We start from the raw sequence: 11,695 nt of genomic DNA on the forward strand, positions 1-11,695 counted from the left end.
AAGGAAGGAAGGAAGGAAGGAAGGAAGGAAGGAAGGAAGGAAGGAAGGAAGGAAGGAAGGAAAGTAGGAAGAGGGAGGGAAGGAAGGAGGGAAAGAAGAAAACTCCAAAATGGAGTCATGAAGAGTCAAAAACAAAGAATAACTCTGTGGGTGGGTGGGTATTTGTATCCTCAATGCCAGCATAGTACCTGGAACATAGTTGGTGATTAATAAATGCCTATTGACTGTTTGGACTGAAATACACATGGAAACGGATGATAACGTGGGGATGCACTATACAAAGACTGAATATCAACTGAAGATATACTATCCTGCTAAAAACTAGAGATCAGATTCCTGTCAACAAATAATACTGTAAATACGCTGGTTTGTCTGGATATGTTCAGGAACCTACAAGAAAAGCAAAGCAAACTAGAATCTTTCTAGTTATCAATCACTACCCTTTGTTTATCCAGAACTGGGGACTGATGGGGTGGTGAAACTGAGAAGAGAAGGTGACTTGCCAAACATCACAGAGTAAATGTCTGAGGTTAAATTTGAACTCAGGTCCTCCCAGTTTCGGGCCTGGAACTCTTGGGACACCTTGCTGCCCCCAAGGGAAGGAGGGAGGAAAAGAATAAGCATTTATTAATCACCTAAAATGCTGGGCAAAGCCTCCTCCCCAGAGCCCAGTCTGGGCAGCTCTGAAATTCCTCTCGAGGAACAACCCTTAGGCAGCTTCAGTGGTCTGGAACCTTCCCTCCCTTCCTGCCTGTTCTATATGCACACACTCCCCAGGCAACCAGGAGCCTGTCCAGGCTGGGCTTTGGGGCTGCTCCTCCCTCACTCTTGCTTTTGCCTGGTCTCAGGTTAGCGTCCTTGGGGCCGGGTTGGGCCGGACCCCCAGGGCTCGGACAGAGAGCCTAGAGCTTCTCTCCGTCCAGGAAGACTTCCCAGTTTGGCCACTGCCCTTCCAGACTCCGGGCTGGGCTCGTCCCCTCTCCCCCTCAGAGCTGCCCCCCCAGCAGAATGGCCCATTAGGGAGGCCCATTGTGATGTAATCGGATTTCTTCCCTTGTTAGTCTGCAATGAAAATGTCTTCTAGACCCCAGTGGAGGGAGGAGAGCTGGGGAAGAGGGGGAGGAGGTTGGGCACCCCATTCATCCTGAATTAAATTCTCTCCGCTGAGCTGTGAAACTATTCAGGCGGTAGCTGGCAGCTGCAGCCCCCGGCTTCCTTGACAATGTCCTAGCTCACCCTGCCCCCTCCCCCAGCCCCTTCCCTGGACCAGGAAGGGTGGGCTGGGGCTGCCGGCTATTTCTGTCTGTGGGCTTCAGTTTGGACAGGCCCCGGGGGAGGGGGGGGCTTTTCCCAGAATTCTGCCCTCCCCAATCCCACTTTAGACCAGTGGGAGCTGGAAGCTAGTAAAGGGCTTAGTCTTCCCCGAAGGGGATAGAGAGATCGGCTACACTTGTAGAAGGGAAAGGTCTGTAGTCCAATAGTCAGTAGTGTCTTTTCCTAGTTGTGTGACCCTGGGCAAGTCACCTTCTCTAGGCTTTACTCTATACCCAAATAAAAGGAGAAAGTTGATTTTATTTATTTGAGAACCAAGTATTTAGGACTAAAGGGCTGCTAGAGTTTAGATCATCTAGTCCAGCCCTCTTGCTTTAGAGAGGAGGAAACCCAGGTCCAGGGAAGTTGGGAGACTTACCCAAAGACAAGTTAGTCATAGTAGTATAGTAATAGTAGTAGCAACAGTAGTAGTAGCAATAGTAGTAGTAGTAGTCCTAAATCCTTGGTTCTCAAATAAATTAAATCAACTCTTTCCTTTTACTTGGTGAAGAGGAAAGCCTCGAGAAGGTGACTTGCACAGGGTCACACCTGCTGACTATCAGACTACAAGCTTTCCCTTCTACAAGGAGAGCTGATCTCTCTTACAGAAGAAGAGATGAGATTCTAACCAAGTCCTCTTACTGACTCTTACTATGTGGCTTTGCCTTTCTCACTCCCTGGGTTTGTATGGGGGACAACCAACACCTCTGGTGTGAGCCCTTTTGGGGGCTACTTATCCACCTTTAGTGTCTACTTGCCACCCAGCTCTCCCCTGTGGCCCCAAGAAACTGTAGCATGTGCAGCTGGCCACAACCCAGTAAAACCATCTCAGCAAGATTGGCTAAACCAGGTTGAGGTAACCAACAGGACTCAAACCTCTCAGGAACCAAGAGGAGTAGCCAAAGCAGGTCTGGGAATGGGGGAATGACTGGATGAGAACAATTTCTTCCAACAGCCTCGAAGGCAGCTGAAGCAGGTGCTTTGGAGCCCTTAGAGCTTGGTCAAACAGACATGGAAGAAGCCAAGGTCATCCGTGGCATCCTGAGCCATCCCCAGTCATCCTGACTTTGGTCTTGCCCTTGGACTTTGGTGACTCAGGAAGAGAGAGGGAGGCTGATGATTTCTGTGAAACCCTGCCTCACCTAAATCCAATTTATGTGCAAGTCAGGCTATTACCCCCACTGAGAACTAGGAGGAACAATCAAGGACAACCACTCCCAATTGGGTTGGTGTTATACCTCTCCAGACCACTGCTGGACAGTGAGTAAGGAGCTCTCCACCCATCCAAGCACGGGCTCCTCCTTCCTCCTCTGCAAAATGGATTGTCTTTGAAAGGAAATCCATACAGGGATAATAAATAGGGAGACAGAGTAATAGCTAGAAAGGTTTGGACCTGTATCCAGAGATATCTACAGTTAGCTAGCTGTATCTATGTGTACACAAATATATACAGAAAAATGATGGGCCAGATCAATGTTCAATAACTCAATAAGCATTTGCTGAGGTAGTTTAAAGGTGAGAGAGTCTGGAGTCAAGACTTTCCAGAGTTCAGATCCAACCTCCTACACTGATTAGCTGTGTGACCCTGGGCGAGTCACCTTAACCTCGTTGGCCTCAGTTTCCTCATCTAAAATGACTTGAAAAAGGAAAGAAACCACTCCAGTATCTTTACCCAAAAAATCCCAAATGGGGTCATGAAGAATCAGACATGACTGAAAATTTGTGCTTGAGCTGTCCTGTGCACTTGGGGGGGGGGGGGAATAAAGAAGTCCTTGTCCTTAAGGAGATTATAGTCTAGTGGGGCTGAGGGAGGGGAAGAGAAATATAAGATCAATACAAAGTGATAGGAGAAAGTGCCCAGAGCATTTGGGGAGATCAGGAAAGGCAACTTGTAGAAAATGGCCCTTGAGCTATACCTTGAAGGCACTTTAGGATTTCTAGAGACAAAAGTGAGCCAGGAGTAGATTCCAGGCATGGAGGACACAGAGGCTAGATAAAGGGCGTCATAGATAAGGAATAGTAAAAAGACCAGATTGGCTGAAGGGAATCATATGCAATAAAAGGTTGCAGAGGGCTGGAAACCCCCAATAGAGGAGCTGATATTTGATCCTGAAAGTGAAAAGGGAGACACTATTTACAGGGCAAAGTTTGTCCTGGAGGAGGCTGGTTTGCCTCTTGAAATGAATCAAACAAATATTTGCTGAGCATCCCCTACGTGCCTGGCCGCAAATCTCTTTTTCTCCTCTAGCCTGGGGATTAATATTCAGGGAGTAAACATTGTTGGACCCAAAAGTCTGCCCCAGTCCTGCAGGATTCCTGCTGCTGGGGATGAGAGACTGGGTTTCGGAGTCCGGTCCTGGGAGAGTGGGAAGAGAAAGAAGGGACATGAGGAGGACAGCACAGCATCAGAGTTACAATAATTATTACAAAGGGGAGGATGTGTCCAAATAATGAAAGAGCGTGATGGTCTCACCAGAATTTGGACCAGAAGCAGTTTGAAGTCGTAGCAGGAGACCTGGGCTTGGGGTTGGAGGTCGGTGGGCTTCTATGCCTACTGGCCCTTTGTGTGAGTGACCTCTGCTCAATCACTTCCCTCTTTAGCCCTCAGCTTCACTATCAGCAAACTAGGGAGAAGAATCTTTTTTTTTTAATCATCTCCCAGGATTGTAAGGACTTTGTCGCCTTCTAGAGCCACAAGGATGGAAGTTGACAACATTGTTATACTTACCCAGGATACCTACACTACCCATCTTGTGGCCAAAGAAAGATAGCACATCTTACAACAATGACCAATATGGATGTGTGCTCTGCACGACAATAAAAAAAGGAAAAAAGGAAAAAAAGATAGCACAAGATCTGAAATCAGATCCTACCTTGAATGTTTGTCACCCAGGTGACTTTGAATAAGTCCTTTTATATCCTTTGTCCTCAGTTTCTTCATTTGTAAAATGAGGCAGTTTGAACCTGATGACATCTGAGGTCCCCTCCAGCTGGTGCTGAAAGGGATCTGTGATCCTAAGACTTACCTTTGAACCCTGAAACTTTCATTCCTGTTGTTCTTGAGGCTTAGAAGATGCTAAAATTGGAATAAAAATAGTGCATGGTCCCTCACCAGAAGTCAGTATAGCCTTCTCTGTGTCTCCTATTACCCCATAAGCTTCTTAAGGATGGGAGCCAGACTCTATCTAATCTTTCTATCTCAATCTAATAGAATTGAGTGTTTCCATCCTTCTCTCCTGAATGTATACATCACCTCCTATGTGCTATGTTAAGTGTTTTACAAATATTATTTCATTTGATCCCCCAACAACCCAGGGAGGTAGGTGCTATTATTATTCCCATTTAATGGTGGAGGAAACTGAGGCAGAGGTTAAATGACTTATTCAAGATCACATAGCTAGCAAGGATCTGAGCCTATGCTTGAATTCAAGTCTTCCAAATTTAAAAAAAAAAAACAAACAACCTAATATTTTTATATAGCATCTACTATGTGTCAGGCATTGTAGTAGGCGTTTTATAATTATCATCTGATTTAATCCTTACAACTCTGAGAGGTAGAAGCTACTCTGATCCTCATTTTATAGAAGAGGAAACTGAGGCAAAAATGAGGTAAGTGATTTGTCCAGGGTCACACAGATAGTGTCTAACAACAATAGATGATGACAATTATAAAACTATTTAAAGTTTGCAAAGCATTTTACCTGCAATATCTCAGTTGAACCTCACGGCTCAGCTGAATTCCCACAATTCTGGGAAGCTGGGTGTCATCAACTCATTTTATAACTGAGGAAAGGAAAGGCAGCCAAGGGTCTGTGGGGCTACCTTAGTTTTCTTGGATGTCAGGAGAAATGAAGGAAGGCTTCCACCATGTTGGAATTTATTGGAGGACAAGGACAAGTTGCATAGTCTGGGCCAGCATGAGTGGGTTGAGATTTGCATCATTGGAGGGAATCCTCATCAGCTAATTTCACAAGAGAAGTCATCTTAAATCACTTTTTTACAGGGATTTCAGATTTGCAGAGTACTTCCCCTACATCAACCTTGGGAGGTGGGCAGTGTAAGTGCTAATGTGGCTACTCCTCACCAGGCACTTCCTTTTTACCAGTGACATCCTAGCTGAAAGTCATCCTGAGAGCAAGTGACTCAACCTCTCTCCTATGTCTTTGTAAAGGTGGAGGAAAATGATCTGATGGATATAACTGCTGACTTAGCTTTGTAGGATTCCCCCCACTCCACCCCCCAATTATTTATATCAAGAACAGCCTCAAACTGGGTTTTCCAGTGTTATGGGAGGCTTCCTGCACAGGATTCATCTTGAAGGGGATCTTAAAATCTCTTTGTGTGCATTGAGCTTCCCTTGAGCAGCAATGTCTTAAAAAATAATCACCTTACCTTCTACCTTAATATCAATTCTAAGAAGAGTGGCAAGGGTTAAGCAATTGGGGTTAAGTGACTTGTCCACAGTCACACAGTTAGACAGTCTCTGAGACAGATTTGACCGTAGATCTTCCTGACTCCAGATCTGGCACTCTATCCACTGTGCTACCTACCTAACTGCCCCTTGGAGTAGTTTTTAATGCATCAATATATTTATATGTATAAATGTATAATCATATATAAAGTCATTTTTAAATGTAGAAAATACAATTTCTTCCCCAAATAAATCAATTATATCAAAATATAGTTATAAAAATGGATCATTTCTTAGCCATTCATGGCCCCAGATGTAGAAGCCCTTCTCTAAGAGGTTTTCTAACATCCTTGTTCCGTTCCCATCAGGCTCCAGCACGGGCGAAATCCCCCTAAAAGAGATCAATGACAAGCATGCAAAAGAGGTCTAGCTCTCCTGGAAGGAAAAATCAAGGTGCCGAAGATTGATGATTACCGAGACCCTGATGTGTAATTGCATGGACCGAGCACAGAGCTGGCTCGAGGGTACACCTATTTTGGACAGATATGGAAGATGTAAAATGAATTGGCCCCAGAAATGAACTGGAAGGGAATGAGCTGGAGGGCTGCTGGTCTTTGGGTAGTGTTTTTATGACCCAGTGATTCTGTCTGAAACAAAAGCCCACTTTTAGACACAATTCTCAAGAGAGAAGTGGCATGATATGGTGGGAAGAGGGCCAGATTGGAGATCAAGGGGCCTGGTTTCAAATTCTGACTCTGCCATTCCCTAGACCTCAGTGGCTCAACCATAAAATGGACTCAATGACCTCTAGTGTTCTTTCCTGCTCTAAGTCTCTGACTCTGTCTCAAATTCAGCATTCATTCCATTATACCAAATTGCCTCCTAGGGTTTTTTCTTTTATTTTGATTTCCTTTTTAAGGCTGGGACTCCCTGTTTTGCCCAGGCTGGAAGCACAGCAGCCACTCATGGTCATGATTCCAATATTGACCACCAAGGAAGCTCCATTTCTCATTGGATTGGTTCTTCCCTCTTTGGACAACCTGCTGACTGATCTCTGACCTTCAGGGTTTCTCCACATTGGTGATGGAATTAATCTGGACACAGGATAGGTTTAGCCCTGTGGCAGCCCAAGCAATCCACCAGCCTCAGTCTCCAATAGCAGAGATTATAGGTGTGCACCACTATACTGGGCACCCAGGCTTTTCAAGGAGTGTTCATTTCAGGGCAGCTGATTGGCATGGTATAGAGAGAGTCAGGAGGACTTAGGTTCAAATTTGGCCTCAAATACTCCCAGCTATGTGACCTTGGGCAAATCACTTAATCAGGTTTTGCCTCACTTTGCCCTTGTGTCCTACAGTTGTTGCTAAGACAGAAAGTAGAGGTTTTAAAAAGAAAGAGCTAGCATTAATTTGCTTAGAGATGAATGATATCCTTTTTCTTCAGAGGAAGAATCTAGGCTGACTAAGAAACATATTTCAGGGGAAGGATGGCTAGATTTCAAGTCAGAACTTGTATATTCCAGTTTTAATTCTTAATACTTTAGCAGTGTGGTCCTGGACAAGTCACTTGTCTCTTTGGACCTCGATTTCCTTCATCAATTACTACGACTATCTTGCAAAGTTGTTGTGAGGCTCCAAGGAGATAATGAATAGAAATCACTGTACTCTCCTGCAATATAATCATTAGGGGAGGTAAAGATGGTTGTTAGGAACTCCTTTAAGATAAAAAAAATCAAATCTTAACTCAGTGCCCTCATACCAGAGGGACACAATATGTCAAAGGAAAATTCTGAAACCTCTGAGAGACCTGGACCTTGGTGCATAGTGAAACAGTGGTCAGAGGAGTCTCAGGGACTTCAGTGAGAGGGTTCCTGGAGCCCTTAGGCAGGAGAATCAAAGTCTTTTTTTTAAACCCTTATCTTCCATCATAGAATCAATACTGTATATTGGTTCCAAAGCAGAAGTGGTAAGGGTGGGCAATGGGGGTCAAGTGACTTGCCCAAGGTCACACAACTGGGAAGTATCTGAGGCCAGATTTGAACCTGGAACCTCCCATCTTTGGGCCTGACTCTCAATCCACTGAGCCTCCCAGCTGCCCCTGAAGAACCAAATTCTAAGAAAAACTCTGACTTTTCTATTTAATTCAACAAATGTTTTTAAGTACCTACTAGTGAGTGCTAGGCACTGGGTATATGGAAACAAAAATGAGATGATCTCTGCCATCAAGGAGCTTTTGTATCCTACTAAAAACTACTTTGTTATATGATTTTAGTCAAGTCATTTCTCTTCTTTGGGACCGTTTCATAGTCTGTAACACTGAGAGTTGGATTCCATTTCTCAGCCCCTTCTCCTATGGTGTCCCTTTCTCTCTTGGAGATTCAGCACCTTGCAACGGAGAGCTTTATTTCTCCTAACTCGGAAGTTAGAACTAGAAGATATTTTTGAGAATCTCTAACCCAGAGGCTCTTAAACTGGGGTTCATGATCTTATTTTAAAAAATATTTTGATAGCTCTATTTTGATATCATTCAATTCCCTCATAATCCTATGTGTTTTATTTTATCCATTTAAAATGTTATTTGGAGGAGGGATTTATAGACTTCACCAGACTGCCAAAGGGTCCAGGACATGGAAGGAGAAAAAAAAAAGATGAAAAAGTTCTGTTCTAGAAGCATCTCATTTTAAAGAAGAACCGGGAACCCCCGGAGGGCATGTGATTTGTCCAAGATCATTTAGCTTGTAAATGATGGGATGAGTCAAGTTTCACACCTCCTTTCCTTTGTAGTCACCGAGTCGGGGTGAGAGTCTGCCTCGTACCCGCCTGTGGCTCTGCCTCTGCTTCTAAAGCTCTCTATCCCATCTCCTAATCTACCCATCCCTTCGCATGCCAAGCCTGCAGCCCACTAGGTTTTGAAGGACAAGCGGGCAGTGCCACCTGGTGTCCAAATGGAGTACTGCAGGCTTCTCAGACTGTAAGGGAGGCTCTACTCACTGCCTGGAGAATCGTTTCTTAATTTCTATGGTCCCGGCTTGTAAGAGGGGGGAAAAAGGAGTAGATTCATTGGCTACTGAGACCCCATCCAGGTAAACCCAGACAGGCACGAAGCTGGATGAGAATGTGTGAAAGGATGAGGAAGCTCAATTCCACCCCTGGAGGGGGAGAATGTATTTGCATTTAAAAGCTCTGGGTTTGAATCCTAGCACTGCTGCCTTTTAATTGTATAGCCCTGAATTAGCCACATTTCCTGTCCCCCCTCCAACCTCTGTTCCCCTACTCACCCACCCCCTGCCCCCCAAAGTGAGGAGATTGTTAGATGCTCCTTTTTTTTTTCTTTTTAAAATTTTCAGTTCCAAATTCTCTCCCTCCACTTCTTCTTTCCGCCCATTGAGAAGGCAAGGAATAGGATAACCATTATCCCTAGTTAGATGGTCTCGAAAGCCTATGCTGCCTCTAGATTAAGGGCAAATCCATTACTTTCTCTGGGTCCCAGGCTCTGCCTCTATAAAATGAAGCCACTGGACCAGCTGACATCTAAAGGTTCCCTCCAGTTCTGGCATGATTTATAGTGTTGTTCAGTCGTGTCTGACTCTTCATGATCTCATTTGGGGTTTTCTTTGGTGACGTGGTTTGTCATTTCCTTCTCCAGCGCATTTTACAGAAAAAGAAACTGAGGCTAACAAAGTTAGGTGACTTGTCCAGTGACTAGCACAGCTAGTAAATATTTGAGGTGAGGGCAGATTTGAACTCAGGAAAATAAGTCTTCTTGACTCTAAGTCCAGACACTCTATCCACTGCCCTACCCACTAGTATAGTACCCAACCCATAATAATAATAATATTAAAATAATAATTCTTAATACTAATAATGATAGTGATGTTTCCTAGGATGAGGGTCCTTATTCTTAAATTTTTCCAAAGTATTTTCTTCATCCTAGCCCTGTGAGGCAAATAATACAAATCTTACTATCCTCATCTTATAGATGAGAGAGTTGGGGTTTCAAGAGGGGTCATACAGCTTGTTAAATGCCAGGGCCTGGATTCCAAAGAAATCTTCTGAGTCCTAGGGGGCTCTGACCACTCCATCATTGGCTTCTAGAATATATGGACTCAATATTAATATCGATCAATCAATATTAAATGCTTATCATGTGCCAGGCATTATGGTAGGCACTGGGGATATAAAGAAAAATAAAAGGCCCTTCACTCTCAGAATCTAAGGTGAGGGGGCAGCTAGGTAGCTCAGTGGATTGAGAGTCAGGCCTAGAGACGGGAGGTCCTGGGTTCAAATCCAGCCTCAGACACTTCCCAGCTGTGTGACCCTGGGCAAGTCACTTGACCCCCATTGCCCACCCTTACCACTCTTCCACCTAGGAACCAACACACAGAAGTTAAGGGTTTAAAAAAATAAAGAATCTAAGGTGAATGAGCTACCTCTGGTGGCAAGACCTCTCACTAGGGATCTTCAAGAGAATACTGGATGACTTTTTACTAGGGATACTCTGGTGAGTCCCTTCCAACTCTGAGGTTGACTTTGCTCATGGGGCATTTGTCCTGTGGGCTAAGAATGGGCTAGCTTCACCCGATGTGACCCCTTTCAAACTCCTGGAGGCAGCTTCTGAGCATCCTGGGGGATTTGGTAAGGGACCTTCATACTTATGAGACAGAAGAACTGGGCTAAAAAGCTGAGTGATCTTACATAAATCTAATTTGACCTATCTGGGGTCTCCTTCATTTGTTTTTGTTTGTTTTAATTTTTTTAACCCTAATATCTTTTTTTATATATCCTTCTATATTAATTTTATTTGCTACAGGACTAGGCAATGGGGGTTAAGTGACTTGCCCAGGGTCACACAGCTAGGAAGTGTCTGAGGCCAGATTTGAACCTAGGACCTCCCATCTCTAGGCCTGGCTCTCAATCCACTGAGCCATCCAGCTGCCCCCGTTTTCCTCATTTGTAAAGAAGTGATAGGACTTACATGAAACTACTTTATAGGGCTGTGGAGGTATAAACACTTTAAGATTATTTGTTAAATTAAATGTTTTTCCAATCAACAGAAATCTGCCTTATCTTTCCTTCTTTCCCAATGGAAAAAGCAAGAAAAAACAAACCCTTCATACAAATATATATAATAAGGAAAATAAATTCTCTCACTGGTTATGCTCTTCCACTCCACCCCCACCCCCAAAAGGCTCAGTCTACCCTCTGAATCCTTTACTTCTTTTTTGGAAAGTGGGTCATCAATTGTTGGTCATTAAGTGGATCTCAGTTCCTAAGTGTTTCAAAGTTGATTATCTTTACAGTGTTGCTATTAACGTATCAATTATTCTTCTGGTGCTGCTTACATCATCCGTTCTGCATCAGTTCATACAAGTCTTCCCAGGTTTCTCGGAAACTATCCTTTTCATCATTTCCTACAGCATAGTAGCATTTCATCACATTTATGAGGACTATATATACACACAAGAACTGAATGCTCTATAAAAATAAGCTTCTTTTTAGGGGGGGAGAGAAAAAGGGAACTTGCCCCCTGCCTTATGGTGGGAGGACGGAGGGAGGGAAGGTAGAAGTCAGGGAAATTATGCCTTTGGCTTACCTTTAAGGTGGCAGGTTCACTCAAGGTCTAAAGGACTAAGAATATGACTAATTTGCCTCCCCATTCTGGATCTAGACTCTTTCACATGGCAAATTTTAGGAAGCCAGTTTCTCAAACCACAAACACTTCTTTTTGTTTCTGGAATCCTAAAAATGTCATCACCCGACTCGGTGAGACAGTCCCTATCAGACTCTAATGCCCTGAGAGATCTCGTGTGACTTCTGCCCCCCGAGTCCTCTCTAGCCTTACCAAAGATATTCTGTTTTAAAATCTCTTCCAGCTCTAACCCTCTATGTCCTCCATCTCTTTCTAGCACTAATACTCGATATATTTCAAGGTCCCTCTCAGCTCTGACATCCAATCATCTAAGGACCCTCCCAG

Source organism: Gracilinanus agilis, chromosome 2, assembly GCF_016433145.1.
Source record: "Gracilinanus agilis isolate LMUSP501 chromosome 2, AgileGrace, whole genome shotgun sequence".
NCBI lineage: Eukaryota > Metazoa > Chordata > Mammalia > Didelphimorphia > Didelphidae > Gracilinanus > Gracilinanus agilis.